The 25,224-nt window shown below is 47.2% G+C and overlaps 6 pseudogenes; all 6 read left to right on the forward strand.

Moving 5' to 3' along the window:
- The first annotated feature begins 3,627 nt into the window (after window positions 1-3,627).
- LOC134292759 (5S ribosomal RNA) lies at window positions 3,628-3,746 on the forward strand (annotated as a pseudogene).
- Window positions 3,747-4,348: 602 nt separating this feature from the next.
- On the forward strand, window positions 4,349-4,467 carry LOC134292784 (5S ribosomal RNA; annotated as a pseudogene).
- A 588-nt stretch (window positions 4,468-5,055) lies between these two features.
- Window positions 5,056-5,174, forward strand: LOC134292760 (5S ribosomal RNA; annotated as a pseudogene).
- A 600-nt stretch (window positions 5,175-5,774) lies between these two features.
- On the forward strand, window positions 5,775-5,893 carry LOC134292786 (5S ribosomal RNA; annotated as a pseudogene).
- A 1,974-nt stretch (window positions 5,894-7,867) lies between these two features.
- Window positions 7,868-7,986, forward strand: LOC134292694 (5S ribosomal RNA; annotated as a pseudogene).
- A 15,827-nt stretch (window positions 7,987-23,813) lies between these two features.
- LOC134292693 (5S ribosomal RNA) lies at window positions 23,814-23,920 on the forward strand (annotated as a pseudogene).
- Window positions 23,921-25,224: the final 1,304 nt, after the last annotated feature.

Raw genomic sequence — 25,224 nt, forward strand, 5'->3', positions numbered from 1 at the left:
ATGCGGTTCCTTTCTTAGGATGAATCATCAACTATTCAAGTTTCTCTGTTCGCCGCACGTAAATCCACACAGTCTTGTTTCCACAGGCATCATTTCTGGATCTCTACCATCTTCTAGATGGTCAGTTTGAGGAGGTCACTGACTACGGTCAAACCGCTCTGAATAACCCGATCCGACTAGATTTTGGAATCTAACCAGGGATGGGCCCAGGATGTTCTTGGACGGGAGACCTCCAGGGCATACTGGGTGCTGTAGGCCTCTTCCTCCTTCGCAGGTGTCAACTGGCATTTCTTCAAGAAGAAACGTCCACGCTGACTCTCCTTTCTGCAGCCTGGCCTGAGCTCCTAGCTCTACCAGCCCTTTTGGCAGGATCGCAGTGTAGGCATGCTTACGACCAGGCTGCAGAGCCCCGTTGCCTGCGTGATGTTTCCCCACACCCCATTTTCAGATTAGAAGGCACTGGAATCGTGGCAACTCTTTCTCCTTTTTTTGAGCACCTCCCAAGAAAAGACTCTTGCACCTCAACCTCCAATGAAGACTTGGAAATTTCGCAGAAGTTTTGGGAGCTGGAGGAGATCTTGCATTGGACCAAAACTCATTGATTCGGTGTGTTTGAATTGATTTTTTTTTTTAATAGCCGGAATCTGGAGTAAGAGACCACCCAGATTTTACCTGTCGGTGTATCGTGAATATGCGGTTCCTTTCTTAGGTTGAATCATCAACTATTCAAGTTTCTGTGTTCGCCGCACGTAAATCCACACAGTCTTGTTTCCACAGGCAGCATTTCTGGATCTCTACCACCTTCTAGATGGCCAGTTCGAGGAGGTCATTGACTACGGTCAAACTGCTCTGAATAAGCCCGATCCTACTAGATTTTGGGAGGTAAGCAGGGATGGGCCCAGGATGTTCTTGGACGGGAGACCGCCAGGGCATACTGGGTGCTTGTAGGCCTCTTCCTCCTTCGCATGTGTCAACTGGCATTTCTTCAAGAAGAAACGTCCAAGATGACTCTCCCTTCTGCAGCCTGCCCTCAGCTCCTAGCTCTACCAGCCCTTTTGGCAGGAGCGCGGTGTAGGCATGCTTACGACCAGGCTGCAGAGCCCCTTTCCCTGCATGATGTTTCCCCACACCCCACTTTCTCTTTCAGATTAGAAGGCATTGGGGGTGGTGATGATTCCTTCTAATTCTTTTGAGCGTCTGAAAAGAAAAGACTCTTGCACTTCAACCTCCAATGAAGACTTGGAAATTTCGCAGAAGTTTTGGGAGCTGGAGGAGATCTTGCATTGGACCAAAACTCATTGATTCGGTGTGTTTGAATTGATTAATTTTTTTTAATAGCCGGAATCTGGAGGAAGAGACCTCCCAAATTTTACCTGTCGGTGTATCGTGAATATGCGGTTCCTTTCTTAGGATGAATCATCAACTATTCAAGTTTCTCTGTTCGCCGCACGTAAATCCACACAGTTTTGTTTCCACAGGCATCATTTCTGGATCTCTACCATCTTCTAGATGGTCAGTTTGAGGAGGTCACTGACTACGGTCAAACCGCTCTGAATAACCCGATCCGACTAGATTTTGGAATCTAACCAGGGATGGGCCCAGGATGTTCTTGGACGGGAGACCTCCAGGACATACTTGGTGCTGTAGGCCTCTTCCTCCTTCGCAGGTGTCAACTGGCATTTCTTCAAGAAGAAACGTCCACGCTGACTCTCCTTTCTGCAGCCTGGCCTGAGCTCCTAGCTCTACCAGCCCTTTTGGCAGGATCGCAGTGTAGGCATGCTTACGACCAGGCTGCAGAGCCCCGTTGCCTGCGTGATGTTTCCCCACACCCCATTTTCAGATTAGAAGGCACTGGAATCGTGGCAACTCTTTCTCCTTTTTTTGAGCACCTCCCAAGAAAAGACTCTTGCACCTCAACCTCCAATGAAGACTTGGAAATTTCGCAGAAGTTTTGGGAGCTGGAGGAGATCTTGCATTGGACCAAAACTCATTGATTCGGTGTGTTTGAATTGATTTTTTTTTTTAATAGCCGGAATCTGGAGTAAGAGACCACCCAGATTTTACCTGTCGGTGTATCGTGAATATGCGGTTCCTTTCTTAGGTTGAATCATCAACTATTCAAGTTTCTGTGTTCGCCGCACGTAAATCCACACAGTCTTGTTTCCACAGGCAGCATTTCTGGATCTCTACACCTTCTAGATGGTCAGTTCGAGGAGGTCACTGACTACGGTCAAACCGCTCTGAATAAGCCCGATCCCACTAGATTTTGGAAGCTAGGAAGGGATGGGCCCAGGATGTTCTTGGACGGGAAACCGCCAGGGCATACTGGGTGCTGTAGGCCTCTTCCTCCTTCGCATGTGTGTACTGGCATTTCTTCAAGAAGAAACGTCCAAGATGACTCTCCTTTCTGCAGTCTGGCCTCAGCTCCTAGCTCTACCAGCCCTTTTGGCAGGACCGCGGTGTAGGCATGCTTACGACCAGGCTGCAGAGCCCCATTACCTGCGTGATGTTTCCCTACACCCCATTTTCTTTTCAGATTAGAATGAACTGGAATGGTGGCAACTCTTTCTCTTTGTTTTGAGCACCTCCCAAGAAAAGACTCTTGCACCTCAACCTCCAATGAAGACTTGGAAATTTCGCAGAAGTTTTGGGAGCTGGAGGAGATCTTGCAGTGGACCGAATCTCATTGATTCGTGGTGTTTAAATTCATTATTTTTCTTTTAATAGCCGTAATCTGGAGGAAGAGACCTCCCAGATTTTACCTGTCGGTGTATCGTGAATATGCGTTTCCTTTCTCAGGATGAATCATCAACTATTCAAGTTTCTCTCTTCGCCGCACGTAAATCCACACAGTCTTGTTTCCACAGGCATCATTTCTGGATCTCTACACCTTCTAGATGGTCAGTTCGAGGAGGTCACTGACTACGGTCAAACCGCTCTGAATAAGCCTGATCCTACTAGATTTTGGAAGCTAAGCAGGGATGGGCCCAGGATGTTCTTGAACGGGAGACCGCCAGGGCATACTGGGTGCTGTAGGCCTCTTCCTCCTTCGCATGTGTCAACTGGCATTACTTCAAGAGGAAACGTCCAAGCTGACTCTCCCTTCTGCAGCCTGGCCTGAGCTCCTAGCTCTACCAGCCCTTTTGGCAGGACCACGGTGTAGGCATGCTTACGACCAGGCTGCAGAGCCCCATTCCCTGCGTGATGTTTCCCCACACCCCACTTTCTCTTTCAGATTACAAGGCATTGGAGGTGGTGATGATTCCTTCTAATTCTTTTGAGCGCCTGACAAGAAAAGATTCTTGCACTTCAACCTCCAATGAAGACTTGGAGATTTTGCAGAAGTTTTGGGAGCTGGAGGAGATCCTGCATTGGACCGAATCTCATTCAATCGGTGAGGTTGAATTCACGCTTTTTTTTTTTTAAAAAAAGGCCAGAATCTGAAGGAAAAGACGTCCCAGATTTTACCTGTCGGTGTATCGTGAACGTGCGGTTACTTTCTCAGGATGAATCATCAACTATTCAAGTTTCTCTGTTTGCCGCGTGTAAATCCACATTATCTTGGTTCCACAGTCAGCATTTGTGGATCTCTACCATCTTCTAGATGGTCAATATGAGGAAGTTACGGCCTACGGTGAAACTGCTCTGAATACGCCCGATCCCACACGATCTTGGAAGCTAAGCAGGGATGGGCCCAGGATGTTCTTGGACGGGAGACCGCCAGGGCATACTGGGTGCTGTCGGCCTCTTCCTCCTTCGCATGTGTCAACTGGCATTTCTTCAAGAAGAAACGTCTAAGCTGACTCTCCTTTCTGCAACCAGGCCTGAGCTCCTAACTCTACCAGCCCTTTGGGCAGGACCGCGGTGTAGACATGCTTAAGACCAGGCTGCAGAGCCCCTTTTCCCTGCGTGATGTGTGTGATGTTTCCCACACCCCACTTTCTCTTTCAGATTAGAAGGCATTGGGGGTGGTGATGATTCCTTCTAATTCTTTTGAGCGCCTGACAAGAAAAGATTCTTGCACTTCAACCTCCAATGAAGACTTGGAAATTATGCAGAAGTTTTGGCAGCTGGAAGAGATCCTGCATTGGACCGAATCTCATTAAATCGGCAAGGTTGAATTCACCCCCTTTTTTTTTTTTTTTTTTAAAGGCCAGAATCTGACGAAAGAGATGTCCCAGATTTTACGTGACAGTGTATTGTGAACATGCGGTTACTTTCTCAGGATGAATCATCAACTATTCAAGTTTCTCTGTTTGCTGCGCGTAAATCCACACAGTTTTTTTCCCCACAGGCAGCATTTCTGGATCTCTACCATCTTCTAGATGGTCAGTTCGAGGAGGTGACTTGCTACGGTCAAACTGCTCTGAATACGCCCGATCCCACACGATCTCCGGAGCTAAGCAGGGATGGGCCCAGGATGTTCTTGGACGGGAGACCGCCAGGGCATACTGGGTGCTGTAGTCCTCTTCCTCCTTCGCATGTGTCAACTGGCATTTCTTCAAGAAGAAACGTCCACGCTGACTCTTACTTTCTGCAGCCTGGCCTGAGCGCCTAGCTCTACCAGCCCTTTTGGCAGGACCGCAGTGTAGGCATGCTTACGACCAGGCTTCAGAGCCCCTTTCCCTTCGTGATGTTTCTCCACACCCCATTTTCTTTTCAGATTAGAAAGCACTGGGATGGTGGCAACTCTTTTTCATACTTTTGAGCACCTCCCAAGAAAAGACTCTTGCACCTCAACCTCCAATGAAGACTTGGAGATTTTGCAGAAGTTTTGGGAGCTGGAGGAGATCCTGCATTGGACCGAATCTCATTCAATCGGTGAGGTTGAATTCACGCTTTTTTTTTTTTAAAAAAAAGGCCAGAATCTGAAGGAAAAGACGTCCCAGATTTTACCTGTCGGTGTATCGTGAACGTGCGGTTACTTTCTCAGGATGAATCATCAACTATTCAAGTTTCTCTGTTTGCCGCGTGTAAATCCACATTATCTTGGTTCCACAGTCAGCATTTGTGGATCTCTACCATCTTCTAGATGGTCAATATGAGGAAGTTACGGCCTACGGTGAAACTGCTCTGAATACGCCCGATCCCACACGATCTTGGAAGCTAAGCAGGGATGGGCCCAGGATGTTCTTGGACGGGAGACCGCCAGGGCATACTGGGTGCTGTCGGCCTCTTCCTCCTTCGCATGTGTCAACTGGCATTTCTTCAAGAAGAAACGTCTAAGCTGACTCTCCTTTCTGCAACCAGGCCTGAGCTCCTAACTCTACCAGCCCTTTGGGCAGGACCGCGGTGTAGACATGCTTAAGACCAGGCTGCAGAGCCCCTTTTCCCTGCGTGATGTGTGTGATGTTTCCCACACCCCACTTTCTCTTTCAGATTAGAAGGCATTGGGGGTGGTGATGATTCCTTCTAATTCTTTTGAGCGCCTGACAAGAAAAGATTCTTGCACTTCAACCTCCAATGAAGACTTGGAAATTATGCAGAAGTTTTGGCAGCTGGAAGAGATCCTGCATTGGACCGAATCTCATTAAATCGGCAAGGTTGAATTCACCCCCTTTTTTTTTTTTTTTTAAAGGCCAGAATCTGACGAAAGAGATGTCCCAGATTTTACGTGACAGTGTATTGTGAACATGCGGTTACTTTCTCAGGATGAATCATCAACTATTCAAGTTTCTCTGTTTGCTGCGCGTAAATCCACACAGTTTTTTTCCCCACAGGCAGCATTTCTGGATCTCTACCATCTTCTAGATGGTCAGTTCGAGGAGGTGACTTGCTACGGTCAAACTGCTCTGAATACGCCCGATCCCACACGATCTCCGGAGCTAAGCAGGGATGGGCCCAGGATGTTCTTGGACGGGAGACCGCCAGGGCATACTGGGTGCTGTAGTCCTCTTCCTCCTTCGCATGTGTCAACTGGCATTTCTTCAAGAAGAAACGTCCACGCTGACTCTTACTTTCTGCAGCCTGGCCTGAGCGCCTAGCTCTACCAGCCCTTTTGGCAGGACCGCAGTGTAGGCATGCTTACGACCAGGCTTCAGAGCCCCTTTCCCTTCGTGATGTTTCTCCACACCCCATTTTCTTTTCAGATTAGAAAGCACTGGGATGGTGGCAACTCTTTTTCATACTTTTGAGCACCTCCCAAGAAAAGACTCTTGCACCTCAACCTCCAATTAAGACTTGGAAATTTCGCAGAAGTTTTGGTAGCTGGAGGAGATCTTGCATTGGACCGAATCTCATTGATTCGGAGTGTTTAAATTGATTTTTTTTTAAATAGCCGGAATCTGGAGGAAGAGACCTCCCAGATTTTACCTGTCGGTGTATCGTGAATATGCGGTTCCTTTCTTAGGATGAATCATCAACTATTCATGTTTCTGTGTTCGCCGCACGTAAATCCACACAGTTTTGTTTCCACAGGCAGCATTTCTGCATCTCTACTACCTTCTAGGTGGTCAGTTTGAGGAGGTCACTGACTACGGTCAAACCGCTCTGAATAAGCCCGATCCCACTAGATTTTGGAATCTAAGAATGTATGGGCCTAGGATGTTCTTGGACGGGAGACCGCCAGGGCATACTGGGTGCTGTAGGCCTCTTCGTCCTTCGCATGTGTCAACTGGCATTTCTTCAAGAAGAAACGTCCAAGCTGACTCTCCTTTCTGCAGCCTGGCCTGAGCTCCTAGCTCTACCAGCCCTTTTGGCAGGATCGCGGTGTAGACATGCTTACGACCAGGCTGTAGAGCCCCTTTCCCTTCGTGATGTTTCCCCACACCCTATTTTCTTTTCAGAATAGAAGGAACTGGAATGGTGGCAACTCTTTCTCATTCTTTTGAACACCTCCCAAGAAAAGACTCTTGCACCTCAACCAATGAAGACTTGGAAATTTCGCAGAAGTTTTGGGAGCTGGAGGAGATCTTGCATTGGACCGAAACTCATTGATTCGGTGTGTTTGAATTGATTAATTTTCTTTAATAGCCGGAATCTGGAGGAAGAGACCTCCCAGATTTTACCTGTCAGTGTATCGTGAATATGTGGTTCCTTTCTTAGGATGAATCATCAACTATTCAAGTTTCTGTGTTCGCCGCACGTAAATCCACACAGTCTTGTTTCCACAGGCAGCATTTCTGGATCTCTACCACCTTCTAGATGGCCAGTTCGAGGAGGTCATTGACTACGGTCAAACTGCTCTGAATAAGCCCGATCCTACTAGATTTTGGGAGGTAAGCAGGGATGGGCCCAGGATGTTCTTGGACGGGAGACCGCCAGGGCATACTGGGTGCTTGTAGGCCTCTTCCTCCTTCGCATGTGTCAACTGGCATTTCTTCAAGAAGAAACGTCCAAGATGACTCTCCCTTCTGCAGCCTGCCCTCAGCTCCTAGCTCTACCAGCCCTTTTGGCAGGAGCGCGGTGTAGGCATGCTTACGACCAGGCTGCAGAGCCCCTTTCCCTGCATGATGTTTCCCCACACCCCACTTTCTCTTTCAGATTAGAAGGCATTGGGGGTGGTGATGATTCCTTCTAATTCTTTTGAGCGTCTGAAAAGAAAAGACTCTTGCACTTCAACCTCCAATGAAGACTTGGAAATTTCGCAGAAGTTTTGGGAGCTGGAGGAGATCTTGCATTGGACCAAAACTCATTGATTCGGTGTGTTTGAATTGATTAATTTTTTTTAATAGCCGGAATCTGGAGGAAGAGACCTCCCAAATTTTACCTGTCGGTGTATCGTGAATATGCGGTTCCTTTCTTAGGATGAATCATCAACTATTCAAGTTTCTCTGTTCGCTGCACGTAAATCCACGCAGTCTTGATTCCACAGGCAGCATTTGTGGATCTCTACCATCTTCTAGATGGTCAATATGAGGAAGTCACAGCCTACGGTGAAACTGCTCTGAATACGCCCGATCCCACATGATCTCGGAAGCTAAGCAGGGATGGGCCCAGGATGTTCTTGGGCGGGAGACCTCCAGGACATACTGGGTGCTGTAGGCCTCTTCCTCCTTCGCATTTGTCAACTGGCATTTCTTCAAGAGGAAACGTCCAAGCTGACTCTCCTTTCTGCAGCCTGGCCTGAGCGCCTAGCTCTACCAGCCCTTTTGGCAGGACCGCGGTGTAGGCATGCTTACGACCAGGCTGCAGAGCCCCTTTCCCTTCGTGATGTTTCCTCACACCCCATTTTCTTTTCAGATTAGAAAGCACTGGGACGGTGGCAACTTTTTTTCATTCTTTTGAGCACCTCCCAAGAAAAGACTCTTGCATCTCAACCTCCAATGAAGACTTGGAAATGTCACAGAAGTTTTGGTAGCTGGAGGAGATCTTGCATTGGACCGAATCTCATTGGTTCGGGGTGTTTCAATTGATTTTTTTTAAATAGCCGGAATCTGGAGGAAGAGACCTCCCAGATTTTACCTGTCGGTGTATCGTGAATATGCGGTTCCTTTCTTAGGATGAATCATCAACTATTCAAGTTTCTGTGTTCGCCGCACGTAAATCCACACAGTCTTGTTTCCACAGGCAGCATTTCTGCATCTCTACCACCTTCTAGGTGGTCAGTTCGAGGAGGTCACTGACTACGGTCAAACCGCTCTGAATAAGCCCGATCCCACTAGATTTTGGAATCTAAGAATGTATGGGCCCAGGATGTTCTTGGACGGGAGACTGCCAGGGCATACTGGGTGCTGTAGGCCTCTTCCTCCTTCGCATGTGTCAACTGGCATTTCTTCAAGAAGAAACTTCCAAGCTGACTCTCTTTTCTGCAGCCTGGCCTGAGCTCCTAGCTCTACCAGCCCTTTTGGCAGGATCGCGGTGTAGACATGCTTACGACCAGGCTGTAGAGCCCCTTTCCCTTCGTGATGTTTCCCCACACCCTATTTTCTCTTTCAGATTAGAAGGCATTGGGGGTGGTGATGAATCCTTCTCATTCTTTTGAGAGCCTCCCAAGAAAAGACTTTTCTAGTTCGATCTCCATTGAAGACTTGGAAATTTCACTCAGTTTGTCAAAGCTGTAAGCGATCCTGCATTGGACCGAATCTCATTCGGCGCGTTTGAATTGATGCTTTAAAAAAAAAAGGCCAGAATCTGAAGGAGGAGACTTCCCAGAAATTACCTATGGGTGAATAATGGACATGTGGTTCCTTTCTTAGGATGAAGCATTGAATATTGAAGTTTCAACCCGCTCTGAATATGCCCGATGCCACTATATTTTGGAAGCTAAGCAGGGACGGGCCCAGGATGTTCTTGGACCGAAGACCTGGGCATACTGGATGCTGTAGGCCTCTTCCTCCTTCGCATTTGTCAACTGGCATTTCTTCAAGAGGAAACGTCCAAGCTGACTCTCCTTCCTGCAGCCTGGCCTGAGCGCCTAGCTCTACCTGACTTTTGGGCAGGATAGCGGTGTAGGCATGCTTAAGACCAGGCTGCAGAGCCCCTTTCCCTGCATGATGTTTCCCACACCTCACTTTCTCTTTCAGATTAGAAGGCATTGGTGGTGGTGATGAATCCTTCTCATTCTTTTGAGAGCCTCCCAAGAAAAGACTTTACTAGTTCGATCTCCATTGAAGACTTGGAAATTTCACTCAGTTTGTCAAAGCTGTAAGCGATCCTGCATTGGACCGAATCTCATTCGGCGCGTTTGAATTGATGCTTTAAAAAAAAAAAAAAGGCCGGAATCTGAAGGAGGAGACTTCCCAGAAATTACCTATGGGTGAATAATGGACATGTGGTTCCTTTCTTAGGATGAAGCATTGAATATTGAAGTTTCAACCCGCTCTGAATATGCCCGATGCCACTATATTTTGGAAGCTAAGCAGGACGGGCCCAGGATGTTCTTGGACGGAAGACCTTCAGGGCATACTGGATGCTGTAGGCCTCTTCCTCCTTCGCATGTGTTAAATGGAATTTCTTCAAGAAGAAACGTCCAAGCTGACTCTCCTTTCTATAGCCTGGCCTGTGTTCCTAGCTCTACCGATCCTAGCACTATCGCGGTGTAGGCATGCTTAAGACCAGGTTGTAGATCCCCTTTTCCTGCGTGATATTTCCCCACACCTCACTTTCACTTTCATCGATTCGGGGCAGTTAAATTGATGCTTTAAAAAAAAAGGCCTGAATCCAAAGGAAGAGCCTTTGCTGCTTCCACAGCCAACACTTCTAGACCGCTACCTAATTTTTTTGCTTTGTGCCTTTTTGTCTGATTTTCAAATGAAAAAGGAGAACGCTTCCTGAGTTACATGTCATCATATCATGGACCTCATTGTTTTCCCCATGTGATAGAAAGTCAAATATTTTTATTTCCTGGCTTGGTGTTCATTAAAGCAGATGGTCCAGGTTTCATGTCCAGCATTTTTGGATTACCGTCACCTTCAAGAAAATCAGAACAAGGAGCCAAACAGTGTACAGCCAAAGCCCTCTGAATGCTTCCAATCTCCTAGCCAGGTAAGTACATAGGTGAGTTGCAACCCAAAAATATAGGTGATGAAGGATTTTTAATCTTTTGTAGCTTGACTCCATTGGCATTTCTTCAAGAAGAAAGGATTCAAATGCCTGACATTAGCTTTCAGATCTTTTTTCCTTCCTGAAGGTTGGTGGTGAAGGCACTTGGCTTCACTGGGTTTTTTCTTCAACTTGCAGTCTGTTTCATAGAGGAAGAAAAGAAATTGGTGGCCTAGTAACAATGCAGGATGATGTAAGTATAGCTTTTTGTAGGTGTTCTTTTGCTAGAAAAGGTAGACTTAGATGTACTGCAAAACCATTGTGGGCCCGTCCAGAATGCATACATTGAAAGAATGTGATGCTTCATATCTACAGTAAATCCTCTAGTAGCCCTGGAAAATTTCCATAATCCTTCGCATTTGGATGTGCTGGTTGGAGTTTATAGGAATTGTAATCCAAAATGCCATGAATCTGCCAATCTTGTAGTTTCCTACATGCTACCTTTGGTTAATATTTTCTACTTTTTTTGTATTTTCCAAGTACTTTACAAGATGTATTCCTAGTGTAGAAATTTACTGTAGTACTTTATATCGGATAAAACAGCATTTTCTGACTAATTGCTTACCTACAGTGTTGAAGTCTTTTTTTCTGGGTAGACCCTCACGTAGAGTAGCTGTTGCCTGTATGTTGTCTATCACTGTGGTGAAAACATGGTATGAGATGAGGTTCTGTTACTTTTTTTAAATCCAAGATTTTTTAACAATATTATGTATTAAGATGATTTTTGTGTCCTTTTATAAATCTTAAGGAGCCACTTACCTATGCTGTAACTGCAGAAGTTCACATCTGTGTTTGGTTCCAGAATAGAGGATATGGCTATGAAAACACATACAAGGTGCCCTACAAAATATTTATTGATCAGAAGGTGTTCAGGACCTGTGTAGTGACCTGGTAGCAACTTCTCTGTGACACCTTTCTCTGGCATCTATCTGATGTTCTATGTACAGATAGAAAATATTGCACCATACTGTAAGTGCATAGTTATCCTCATAGTTTCCTGTAATCTGAATTGCAGAGTTTGGCTCTGCCATGAAGGAACTCGAAATGTGATGCACTCCAAGGTCTATCATACTGGTCCATGGGTCATATTGGTTGGGACTGATAGGACTTTGAGCTCGACAATCTCTGGAGTTGTATATGTTCCCCAATCCTGGTAGAGGTAAAATGATGATTTTTTAAAAAATAGAATCAAGATGAGGCCTGTGTTTAAAATGAAACTTTTATAGCATGTTATCTTTATAGCTCTGTTGTCCTTTTTTCCTTGAAAAAAAAGCTGGCTATGAAATTAGACTTAACCGTGGTAATCATTGAAAAATATGATATATGTGAGGGGGGGGTGCCATCTTTTTATTCAATGTAAATCAAGGGAATATTTTTATTATATATTGTCAGTTGTATTTTATATATAAGCTACTAAAATGTCACGTTTCTTCTTTTCTCCTAGCAAAAGCTAATTTTGGAATGGTAACTCTTATTTTTCTTTTTTGCTTGTGCACTTCCAGACCAACTAGATTCAGGACTTGTGCCTCTCATGAACTTTGGCTGTGGACACATTGCCGGGATTCTTGCATCATTAGCTATTCAACCTTCTGATGTTATAAAGACCCATGTGCAACTGTCATCCAAAATTATATCTTTAGGGTAAGACTGGGTTAGTTGGCTTCCTAAGACATGTTTTATCCAGTTTAATCTAATCCTTCTAATGAATGCAACTGCTTGCAACTTTATGAGATGGGGTAGTTCAGAATAATTGTCTGAAGAACAAGAACAAGTGGGCAACTTCTCTCCAGATGTTGTTGGAAAGACCGCAGCTTGGGGGTCCTCCTGTACTCGGTGCTGACGCTTGATGCTCAGGTGTCGGCGGTGGCTGGGAGGGCCTTTCCATAATTAAGACTTGTGCGCCAGCTGTGACCGTACCTCATAAAGTACCATACAATGAACGCCTATGTTCCTGTGAGGCTGAGGCAGTGGAAACTATGGAGCATGTCTTGTTGTACTGCTCTTTTTACCGAGACCTTCATAAACATTTTATAAATCCAATTTTAGAAAGTTTACCAGGGAGATCTGTAAGGTTTTTTGTTGATTATTTTTTGGCAGACCAAGACTCCATAATTACTGCCAAAGTTGCTAGCATTTGTGCAGCAGCGATAGCTTGTCGGCACAAGATGTTGCCACAGTTTTAGAAGGTTTTAATATTTACTTCAGCAGTTGCCTTTTTCATTTTAGCATATAAATGTTTTATACCGTTTTAACTACCATATTCAATACTGTGTTTTAACCTTGTTCTTCACTGTGTTTCTCAATATCTAATGGTATACATTTCTACACTATTCTGATGCTTGTACATTTCCTGTTGCTAGTCATCGATTGTAATAAATAAATATATATTTCCCTCATAAAGTCGGATCTGGCCATAGTGGTCCATGCCTTGGTTACCTCCAGATTGGACTATTGCAATGCACTCTGCGTGGGGCTGCCCCTGAAGATGGCCTGGAAACTACAATTAGTCCAGCGCTCGGCTGCCAGATTGTTAACTGGAGCAAATTACAGGACGCTGTCAACCCCCCTGTTTAAGGAGCTCCATTGATTGCAGTTTATTTTCTGAGCCCAATTCAAGGTGCAGGTTATTACCTATAAAGCCCTAAATGGTTTGGGACCCACCTACCTTCGTGACTGCATTTCCCCCTATGAACCTGCACAATCTCTTCGTTTGTTGGGGAGGCCCTCCTCTCGCTCCCACCACCTTCACAATCGCAGTTGGTGGGGACGAGAGAGAGGGCCTTCTCCATGGTGGCCCCCTGGCTCTGGAATTCACTCCCAAGAGACATTAGACAAGCCCTCACTCTCCTAATCTTTAGGAAGACCCTAAAAACTTGGCTCTTCCAACAAGCCTTGGGTGATTGAGATTGATCCTCGCCCCTGTAAGGCTTGTCCTGGAGATAGTTTATCTGTCTGCACTTTATTCTATTCCTTCAGCTGTAATAGTTCCCATGTTTACTTCATCATTAGCCCCTTACCTATGATAACAGTCTCGGGTACCTTTTTTGACTGCATTCTTCACTGTACGCACTTTATGGTCCAGTCATTTTATGCGTTTATATGTTTTTATTCAATCCATGTTTTATTTATTTGTTTTATTAAGGTGTTCTATTGATTTGTTTTACTTGTGTTTTGTTGTGTTTGTTATTTTTGGGCTTGGCCCTGTGTGAGCCGCCCTGGGTCCCTTCAGGGAGATGGTGGCAGGGTATAAAAATAAAATTATTTTTATATTATCTATCTATATATATAAAAGGGTAATGAAATTTCGGCCTAGGACAAAACAATAAAACTACACATCCCACAAACACTAAACTTGGTAACACAACCCCTCATCCATGCCTCTACATTCATACAACAAAAAGCTCCAGCTACTCCAGAAAACAGCCAGGCTTTGAGACTGCAAGGCTATTCACTGCTATTCCACCTGGCCAACAAAGGATTCCCATAAGCCACAGCAACGCGTAGCCGGGCAAAGCTAGTACAGTAGAGTCTCACTTATCCAACACTCCCTTATCCAACATTCTGGATTATCCAACGCATTTTTTAGTCAATGTTTTCAATAAATCGTGATATTTTCGTGCTAAATTCGTGAATACAGTAATTACAACATAGCATTACTGCATATTGAACTACTTTTTCTGTCAAATATGTTGTATAACATGATGTTTTGGTGCTTAATTTGTGAAATCATAACCTAATTTGGTGTTTAATAGGCTTCTCCTTAATCTCTCCTTATTATCCAACATATTCGCTTATCCAATGTTCTGCCGGCCCGTTTATGTTGGATAAGTGAGACTCTACTGTATATATATAAAAATGTAGTGTTCATTTTACTATGGAGTAAACAACAAAACCACTGAACCCAATCACACCAAATTTGGCCACAAAGGACATAGTCATCCAAAATATGTGTCTCAATAAAAACAACCTAGAAAAATAGTCCAAATTACAGGGGATGAGGAAGAGCCTTTCTCCCCCTAACTGCCAGTTAGAAAGGTAGGTTCTGCTGCCTTTAGCCCCCCCCCCCCCCGCTGCCTTTAGGCCCTGCCCCTTCCTATCCTAGCAACTCCCTCATCCAAAATGGTGCCCAAGGCACAGGCAGAGTGCACTTAGACCTGATCCACACTGCCTATAAAATACAGATTATCTGATTTGAACTGGATTATGTGGCAGTGTGGACTCAAGGTCCTTCCACACAGCTATATTACCCATTTATAATCTCATATTATCTGCTTTGAACTGGATTATCTTGAGTCCACACTGCCATATAATTCACTTGAGTGTGGATTTTATACAGCTGTGTAGAAGGGGCCTCAAATAATCCACTTCTAAGCAGATAATATAAGATTATAAATTGTCACGCCCAAGGCTACGGAGCACCAAGAACCAAACACGGAGGCCAATAACTATCTAATATCTTTATTAAGGAAATATATAAGAATAATAAAAACAAGTAGAAAATGTAGTCCAGAAGCAGACCTATCAAATGAGGTCAAATATAGTCCAGAAATGTTTTGTCCAATAAATGATATTAGAGTTCAAAGTTAAATTTTCGTGATATTATTCAGAGCCCGATAGTCCACACAAAGGCGTAGGTCCCCTGACTTCTTTTTCACAAACAGCACCGGGGAAGCGGCTGGGGATTGAGAGGGTCTAATAAACCCCTTGCGGAGGTTTGTCTCTAAAAACTCCCTGAGAGCTTCCTGCTCTGGTTCAGTCAGGGAGTAGAGGTGTCCTCGCGGAATTGGGGCCCCCTCATTCAAATCAATGGTGCAGTCATAGGGTCTATGCGAGGGTAGTTTCTCGGCTTCCTTCTCATTGAAAACGTCCCAGAAGTCCAAATACTTCTTAGGCAAGGTGATGATGGGTTCTGTGTCCGTGGCTTGACAGACCTTGGCTACTAGGCAGTGGTTCTGGCAGTATTTGGAAGCGAACTGGAGTTCTCTGTTGGTCCAAGAGATGTTTGGGTCATGGAGTGTCAGCCAGGGAATTCCCAAAATCACGGGGAAATGGGGAACCTCAGTAACGAAAAAGGAAATTTCTTCCATATGTTCTCTTATCCACATTCGAGTAGGCTCGGTCCATTGACTTACTGGTCCTGTCTTTAGGGGTCGGCCATCGATGGCTTGCACCACCTGGGCATTCTTAAAGTCATGATATTGTAGTCCCAATGAATTAGCATAGTCCCTGTCAATGAAGTTGTTGGTTGCCCCAGAGTCTATCATGGCATGGATCATGACGGGGCCCTTTTTTGCTGACCACAGCGTGATCACCAAGAGAAATAGGACCCCCGTTTGCGGCTCTTGAGTGGAAGTTTTGACCGGGTTGGCGAGCCCTTCTACACCCGGTCGCTGTCTTCCCCTGCCGGCTTCGTTCCAGCCGCCTCGGCAGTTTCCGCATCCGCGGAGGACGCCGCCGCCAATCGGGTGGGGGGCTTCTTCTTTGCTGGGCACTCCTTGGCGAAATGGCCCCCATTTCCACAGTACCAACACAGGTTCAAACGTTGACGGCGGGCTTTCTCTGCAACATCCAATCTGGGGTGCACATTTCCCAGTTGCATTGGCTCCTCCTCGCTTCCCATGGGGGTAGAGGTTGGCTGTGGGGGTCTCCAGACCGGGCGAGGCTGGACACTAGCAGTGGAAGGGGGTTTCGGCCCGGCTCTTCCACCCTGGCCCCGGAGCCACTGTCTCTTGTTGGCGAGCAGGACTTCTGCCCGTAAGCAGTGGGCGATGAGTCTTTCAAGAGTGTCTGGGGGTTCCACCTTGGAGATTTCTTCCTGCATCTCATGGTTAAGACCTTCATAAAACTGTCCTCTGAGGGCTATATCGTTCCAACCGGTGTTTTGGGCCAACACCCGGAACTCGGCTATGTACCGTGATAGCGGCCTGTCCACTTGGAAAAGGTGCCGGAGTTTGTGGCCAGCCGCCTCTTGGTCATCTTCGATTCCCCAGGTATTTCGAAGGTGGGCCAGGAATTGCTGTGCGGTGTTTAAGTACGTGGAACCCGCATCGTACAGTGCCGTCGCCCATGTGGCCGCAGGTCCATCTAGGAGACTGTAAATCCACACCACCTTGACATCTTCTTGGGGAAACTCGGTGTGGCGGGCTTCCAGGTACGCCATGCACTGGCGACGGAATACATGAACTTTGGAGGCTTCACCGGAGAACCTTGTTGGCAGCGCCAAAGCAGGGAGTCGGGCTCCACGGTCCTTTAATCCCCGGATCTCTCCCTCCTGTTCCCGAAGCTTATCCTGGATCCGGTTAAATTCGTCTTGGGAGATGGTGTAACTGGCCGGTTGTGGCCCTGCAGGGGTGCCCGCTCCAGCTCCTGGTGTAACAGACATATTGGCCTCGGGTTGCTTGGTGCTTTGGGTGCGGAGACAAACTGTCACGCCCAAGGCTACAGAGCACCAAGAACCAAACACGGAGGCCAATAACTATCTAATATCTTTATTAAGGAAATATATAAGAATAATAAAAACAAGTAGAAAATGTAGTCCAGAAGCAGACCTATCAAATGAGGTCAAATATAGTCCAGAAATGTTTTGTCCAATAAATGATATTAGAGTTCAAAGTTAAATCCCAAACCGAAACACACACTATTGCCAAGCAATAGTGTGGGGAAACGTCCAGGGTCTTTCAGGGTCCAAGGTAAAAATCCACAACAAGGTACGAGGGCAAGACTTGATTATTGGAACAAGGTCCGTGGCTAGGAGCAAAGCGAGGCAATTCTTGAATACAGTAAAACCCCGCTCGTTCGAGCCCCGCTCGTTCGAGCCTCCGTGCAATCCGAGCAGGTGAATGGGGAGGGCCGTAAAGGCCCTCCCCGTTCACCTGCTCACTGGCGTGCGTGTTGCTAGCTAGATAGCAAGCTACCTAGCAACATGCACCGGGCGCTCGCCCCTTGGGAGGCGGCCCCTGCATGTTGCTAGGTAGATAGTAAGCTACCTAGCAACATGCAGGAGGCACCTCCCAAGGGGCGAGCGCCCTGTGCGTGTTGCTAGGTAGCTTGTTATCTACCTAGCAACACGCAGGTCCGACTCCTTCGCCTCGCCGGGCACCGGTGTTGCCGCCCTGGCGGGACGAAGGAGCCAAGGCACGGGCGGGGGGTGGGTGGGTGGGTGAACGGGGAGGGCTTTTGCGGCCCTCCCCGTTCACCCACCCGCCGAACGAAGGGCCTTTCTTCCTTTGGCGAAGGCTTGGAGGCAGGGAAGCGAGAGTCGCTTCCCTGGCTCCAGGCCTCCGCCAAAGGGAGGGAGAGCCCCTTCGTTGCGGGGGTGCTCCCAACCGCGGGGAGGTCTCTCCATGGGGGCGAGGACTGAACCGGGAGGCGCTGCAAACAGCGGCTCCCGATCCAGCCTTCGTCCCCGTGGAGAGGCCTCTCCATGGGGGCGAGGGCTGAACCGGGAGGCGCTGCAAACAGCGGCTCCCGATCCAGACTTCGCCCCAGTGGAGAGGCCTCTCCATGGGGGCGAGGGCTGAACCGGGAGGCGCTGCAAACAGCGGCTCCCGATCCAGACTTCGGCCCAGTGGAGAGGCCTCTCCACGGGGGCGAAGGCTGGATCGGGAGCCGCTGTTTGCAGCGGCTCCCGATCCAGCCTTCGGCCCAGTGGAGAGGCCTCTCCATGGGGGCGAGGGCTGAACCGGGAGGCGCTGCAAACAGCGGCTCCCGATCCAGCCTTCGGCCCAGTGGAGAGGCCTCTCCATGGGGGCGAGGGCTGAACCGGGAGGCGCTGCAAACAGCGGCTCCCGATCCAGCCTTCGCCCCGTGGAGAGGCCTCTCCATGGGGGCGAGGGCTGAACCGGGAGGCGTTGCAAACAGCGGCTCCCGATCCAGCCTTCGCCCCGTGGAGAGGCCTCTCCATGGGGGCGAGGGCTGAACCGGGAGGCGCTGCAAACAGCGGCTCCCGATCCAGCCTTCGCCCCCGTGGAGAGGCCTCTCCATGGGGGCGAGGGCTGAACCGGGAGGCGCTGCAAACAGCGGCTCCCGATCCAGCCTTCGCCCCCGTGGAGAGGCCTCTCCATGGGGGCGAGGGCTGAACCGGGAGGCGCTGCAAACAGCGGCTCCCGATCCAGCCTTCGCCCCCGTGGAGAGGCCTCTCCATGGGGGCGAGGGCTGAACCGGGAGGCGCTGCAAACAGCGGCTCCCGATCCAGCCTTCGCCCCCGTGGAGAGGCCTCTCCATGGGGGCGAGGGCTGAACCGGGAGGCGCTGCAAACAGCGGCTCCCGATCCAGCCTTCGCCCCCGTGGAGAGGCCTCTCCATGGGGGCGAGGGCTGAACCGGGAGGCGCTGCAAACAGCGGCTCCCGATCCAGCCTTCGTCCCCGTGGAGAGGCCTCTCCATGGGGGCGAGGGCTGAACCGGGAGGCGCTGCAAACAGCGGCTCCCGATCCAGCCTTCGTCCCCGTGGAGAGGCCTCTCCATGGGGGCGAGGGCTGAACCGGGAGGTGCTGCAAACAGCGGCTCCCAATCCAGCCTTCCTCCCCATGGAGAGGCCTCTCCATGGGGACGAGGACTGAACCGGGAGGCGTTTGCAGCGCCTCCCAGTCCAGCCTTCGTCCCGCCTGGTAATCCGAGTTATCCGGTTGACCGGGTTGCGGTCCGCCGGTTTAACTCGGAGTACCGGGGTTCTACTGTACTTGGAAAGACAAGGCAGTTCTTGAATACTTGGATTGGCAAGGCAAGGAAGCTGGGGTTGCGGACTTGCGAAGTCCACACTAGACTGGAACACCAAATCACTCCTGAAGCTGCTCTGTTGACTCCGCACGGATCCAACCGTGCCAGGCACCTATATCTGGGTCTCGTTTTCCCGCCAAACAGGTGTCCAGCGTTCTCTTTCCCTAGAGAACGGAAAACGAAACCCAGTTTTCTCCAAATGTGAGACTCCCTAGATTTTCCCAAGGGAAGCATGGCTAATCAGTGTCTTGTTTAGCTGCGATTCTCAGACTCCTGCGAATCTGCTCCCTTTCTCTCCTTTCCGCAGTATAGGACTGTCTCCGGGGAAAAGGAGGCAAGGATTGCTCAAGGTCTTTTTTAATTGCTTCTTGGGCAAAAACATCAACATCGGGCATCTGAAAGGATTCCGGCTGTTGTTGATCCGGAGAAAACCCCATGTTTTCATCCTCATCTGCCACAGGGACACTAGGAGCGGGACTACAAGGCCCATGAGTCATCACATAAATATAATATAAAATAATTAATGTGGTATAATAACACAAAACAATATAATAGCTAAAACCAGGACAGTAAATAAAGAGCAACACTCTGAAAGCAGGGAAATTGGGAATTCCAGAAAGGAAACAATCAGGGCCAGCTAACACTTCCCAAGAAAGGATTCCCCCAGGCAGGAAGCAGCCAGGCTTTGAAGCTGTAAAGCCATTAAATGCTGATCAAGGTGCCTAACTGCAGCATTCATACCTGCAACACCGAGACTATTAATTGCTATTCAAACTGGCCAACCAAGATTTCTCCTAGGTGAAAAACCCCCAGGCTTTGAAGCCACGAGGCTACTCCGTCTCATTCAACCTTGCCTCGCAAGGATGCCTATTTAGAAAGCAGCCAGGCTTTTAAGCTGCAAGACTATTCAGTGCAATTCAATCTAGCCAAACAATTATTTCCCTACTAAGGAAGTTGCCAGGCTTCAAAGTGGCTTTTTGATTGAGAGTACTACTCCAGCTACTCCAGAAAACGGCCAGGCTTTGAGGCTGCAAGGCTATTCACTGCTATTCCATCTGGCCAACAAATGATTCCCATAAGCCACAGCAACGCGTGGCCAGGCAAAGCTAGTATTATATAAAGTTACTCTCAACATTTCTCATTATTGCCTCTGTGAATGGGAATTGCAACCCAACAACGTCTACCTTGTTGCTGTGCGGAAAACTCAGAAGCAAGATTTTATTTGGGAAGAACTTTTAGAAATCAAGAAATGGAACTTCAGTGCTGTACTCTGTCCTTCCCAGTAGTTCTATTAGCTGCTTGTAGGCATTTGAGAAGGAATGTTATACTGAGTCAGTCTGGTTCAGTACTAGGTGTTCTGGTTTTTACAATTGCCAGAACATAATTTGATGACTAATAGAATTGCATGAAGCAGCAAAATTACAATACTTGAGTATACAAAGCTGTAGTTGTCAATCACATCTGAACAACTTGGATCCCTTTGAGACAGATTATGTCTGTCCTTTGAATTCAAAAAGAGAATATACAACATCTGCAAGAAATTTATTAGAATTTGAATAATTCCTGAAAGTTTAGGATGGGGGAGAACAAGAATCTCTTAAACAAGAGGAAAATATGTACCAATAAGGTTTGAAATGGCTTGATGTTCTTACATCAGGGTTGTTTTGAGGAGATCACCCAAAGAACTAATTTTGACCTGACATAGATGGGTTTTGTGTAATGAGTGAAAAATTATTGAAGAATATGAATGGGTAAGGTAACAACCGTGCTCCTTTCTTTCTCCGACAGGATTATGAATTAACTGGCTTTTTCTTGGTGCTGTCCCAAGAGCCTTGTGGCGCACACTGATGGCAGCAATGGCATGAACTATATATGAACAGATGTCTAAAATGGGATTGAAATCTTGAATGAGTGGACATTTTGCTGTTCTGTTCACTATGATTTCCTGGCATTCGCTACCTGGAAGCTGATTCATTCTCATAGATATGGAAACACTACTTGATTCCTGAGATGAAGAACTTCAGGTGTATCGAGATGGGAGAGTCATTCCAAGAAGACTATCTTAATGGACTTGGAATAGTATACAACCTGTTGTGTGCAGGTCTAAATGAAGACCCAACTTATTCAGATGAACTTATTTGGAAAGTCCTCCTCATCCAGTTGTTCTGAGAAGTTTTTACCAAGAATTCAAAAACAAAAGTGTAGCCAATTGCGACTTCTGATTCGAGCAATGACATTTCGTTCCTTGTGGCTTTACTCTTCATAACTGTGTGATGACTCTTCTGTCTGGCTATATCTTCAATATATATTTATTGTACATCCACAAAGCCCCACCTGCAGCCAAGCAAGGCTTAAGGTGCAGGAGGGCAGTTTGAAAGACCCCATGAATGATCCAGACTTGCTGAGGCCAGTTGGTCTGCGCGCCTCTTCTGTGTGAGGGAAAGGAGCAACAAGTTTGATGAGGCAGCTCCATTCCCCTCTTTCAGTTTCCCTCATGCTGGCATGACCCACCCTCCCACCCTATGGACAGTGTGAGTATAAACTGGTCGCGCAAGGGCCGGGTAGGAATTTTTTCCCCCAAGTTTGCCTTGGGGTTTTTTCGCCTACCCCACACTGTTTCAGATGGATGTGGCAACTGGCTTTGGGTGGTGTCATTTAAATAGGCCTCCTTGAGTCATTAAGATTCCAAATCATGTTAAAGATTAAATAGTTACGGTACGCACCTTGGCACCCCCTCCCCACCTTAGGGGGTGATAGGTGGACTCCCACAAGTCCCCATAAGTTTTCATAAAATGGAAGCTACCCTTGGGACTGGATTGAGGGTTGTCACTCTTAAAAAAAACTCTGCTGTTTGGAAGGGAGCGCCCTCAGGTTTGCTTTCCAACAATGATCAGCTGAGACATGCAGTCAAAGAATCCTTGATGCATGAATGTCTTTGGAAGTGCTCAGAGGGAGTGATACCTGGCCCAGGGACTAGGTTCATTAGGTGACCATCAACCCATGAGTTACGTCTTGTGTTTTACAGATTTTCCCTCTACTGATATTATGAGTTCTTTCAATAAATAGGTCAAAAATGGCTCTTTAGATCAATTTTCTTGTGTCTGGCTCCTTATTTCATGGTGGCAGTTCAAAAGGATATTTTTATTTTTATTTTATTTATAGTATTTATATTCCGCCCTTCTCACCACGAAGGGAATTCAGGGCGGATCACATTATACACACATAGGGCAAACATTCAATGCCCATAAACACATCAAACAGAGACAGAGACAAACAGACGCAGAGACAATTTAACCTTCTCCTGAGGGGATGTTCAATTCTGGCCACAGCGGGGAGCAGCTGCTTCATCATCCACTCTGACGGCACTTCCTCATTCCAAGTCGTAAATTAGTTAAACTTGCCTCCCCACTTTTATAAGTGGTACCTTATTTCCTACTTGATAGATGCAACTATCTTTCAGGTTGCTAGGTCAGCAACGAGCAGGGGCTATTTTTTATTTTTAATTGACAGGTGCTCACCCTGCCACGGGCTGGCCTCGAACTCATGACCTCATGGTCAGAGTGATTTAATGCAGCAGGCTGCTCATCAGCCTGTGCCACAGCCCGGTGTAGGAGAATCTTGCTAAGTAGGAGACTCTCTCTAAGTAGGAGAATCTTGCTAAGTACTGTATTACTGAAATGCCATTTTGTGCATTGATTGGTTACTACAGTGGCTTGGACCCTAAGCTTTAAGAGTGTGTTAACACTATGGGAAATGATCATGTTTCATACAGTAGGACTGGGGATTGTGCAGCTCTGTAGATAATGGAGGGCTGCATCTCCCATGATTCCTAATCATTTATTGTCCTGGCTAGAAGGCTGCATGTTCACTGCTCCTGCCTTACGGGAAAGTATTAGTGTGCTAAATTCTTTGGTACAGGCCATTTAATCTACAAAATACCTTTTTCAAGCATCTCTAAAGGTTTTTGTCCTTTCTTTTCTGCTCAAAATCTTTTTTTAAAAAATATATTTAAACTGGAACTGAAAAAAATGCTGACACATATTCCTAAGGCACAAGAGGAGGAGATGTTATTGGACACCAATGCTCATCAGCCCTAGCCAGGATAGCCTGTGCTCTGGAGTCAGGATGACTGAAATTGCTAGAAAGACTTAAAAACGTCTATGGTCTATGAAGGGCCTGAATTTCTGTGCTTGGGAGCTTCTGGGCTGTTTTACATCTGAAATCATAAAAAGTTAGGGCAAGGCAGCTGAAGCCCATTTATTGTGCGGCTGCAGTGTTTCTCCTTGGCGGGTGTCGCAGGTCTTTCAGGCCTGTCTGTTTCAAGGAAAGACATTTGCAGAGAGCCCAAATGGTAAGGTTTGGGCACACAAAGGGTGGGCAATTGGCACAGTGCCTCAGAGCCAGCTGAAGATGGGTAGGACAAGTGTGCAGTGTTTACTCAGCATCTTTTCTAAGCATTCGGGTGTATGTGTGTGCTGGTGTATGTGTCTTGTAGTAGAGGGAAGAAGGAGGAGGAGGGCCTTGGTGTCGGCAAACAATACTGTACATGGTGCTGTTTTGGGATAAACTGGCGGAGCTTGTTCGAATATAAGAGAGGAAAAGCGAGCAGCACATCTGCCTACGGCCATACCACCCTGAACATGCCCAATCTCGTCTGATCTCGGAAACTAAGCAGGGTTGGGCCTGGTTAGTACATGGATGGGAATACCAGATGCTGTAGGCTTTTTGGCTCCATCGCAGCTCTCAATTCCCTTGCCATTTCTTCAAACAAGAGTCCAAGCTGGCTTTCTTTTCTGCTGCCTGGCCTTAGCGCCAGGTTCTCCTGCCCACCAGAATGAAAACAATGAAGGCTTACGGAATAACGCCCCTTCCCTTGATTGGGATTTCATTCCTCGCTGTCTCCTGCTCATAAAGCATCTTGACGCTGACCCAAGTCCTGCAAATTCCCTCAGATTTCTGAAAATTGCATACAACATTTTCTCCAATCCAAATTCATTGATTTGGGGCCTTTAGACTGCTATGTTTTGCAAGCAGACGTGTTCTACCAGAAAACAGACTAAGACGTCCTACTATTGTTATTTCAAAAAGGCAATTCAGCTCTCTCGCCCAAAACTTAGTGAGCTCCATGGATTTACCGCCATTGCCCAAGCCGCCTAACCTGCAAATACAATTCAGGTATCTAACCAGTGGAGAAAATGGCAATGATAGGCCCGATCTTTTGTGCTCGGGGCTTTTGGAATTTCAGTGTTTTGGGGATTTAATCTGAGAGCATGAAAACATTGAAGGCAGCTGAAGCCTTTTTGTTCTGGCGCTGCACCGTTTCTCCTTGCTGTGTGTCCCTGGTCTTGCAGGTCTCTCCATCTTCCATGGAGGCATTTGCAGAGAGCCCAAAGTGTAAGGTTTTGGCCAGGCACAGGGTGGTTATGTCTCTTTTAGTAAAGTGCAGTCAGGGTCATGGCCAGAAAAAAATTCGGGCGGGGGGGGGGGGGGGTTGGTACATTTTTTAGCTAATCATGAAGAATAGTTCCATAATGCAAAATCAGGCTCCATCGATAAATTTCAGTGGACACCCAAGACAGGTAAACTTCAGTGGACAATCATGGGGATTTGGTTAAGCAGTTAAAATTCACGAGTAAACCAGGTTTTTAAAAAATCCTGAAAAATTTCAGTGTTGGGGGTTTGAATCCCTAACACACATACACACACACCATTACAGCCCTGAGCACAGGAGGAGGAGGAGGAGGAGCAGAAAGAGGAGGAGGAGGGCCTTGGTGTCAGTAACCAATAGATGATGCAGTTTTGGGATGAAGCAGTGGAGCTTGGTCGAATGTAAGAGAGGGAAAGCTAGCAGCATGTCTGCCTACAGCCATACCACCCTGAACACGCCCGATCTCGGAAGCTAAGCAGGGTCGGGCCTGGTTAGTAGGCTTGAGCGATCCACGAAAAAATTGATTCTAAACTCTTTTCAAAAGTAGGGGGGTAGCGTTTCGTTTCTGATGTCATTTCCGAATTTTGCCCCCCAAAAAA

The sequence above is a fragment of the Anolis carolinensis genome, chromosome 6, assembly GCF_035594765.1.
Source record: "Anolis carolinensis isolate JA03-04 chromosome 6, rAnoCar3.1.pri, whole genome shotgun sequence".
NCBI lineage: Eukaryota > Metazoa > Chordata > Lepidosauria > Squamata > Dactyloidae > Anolis > Anolis carolinensis.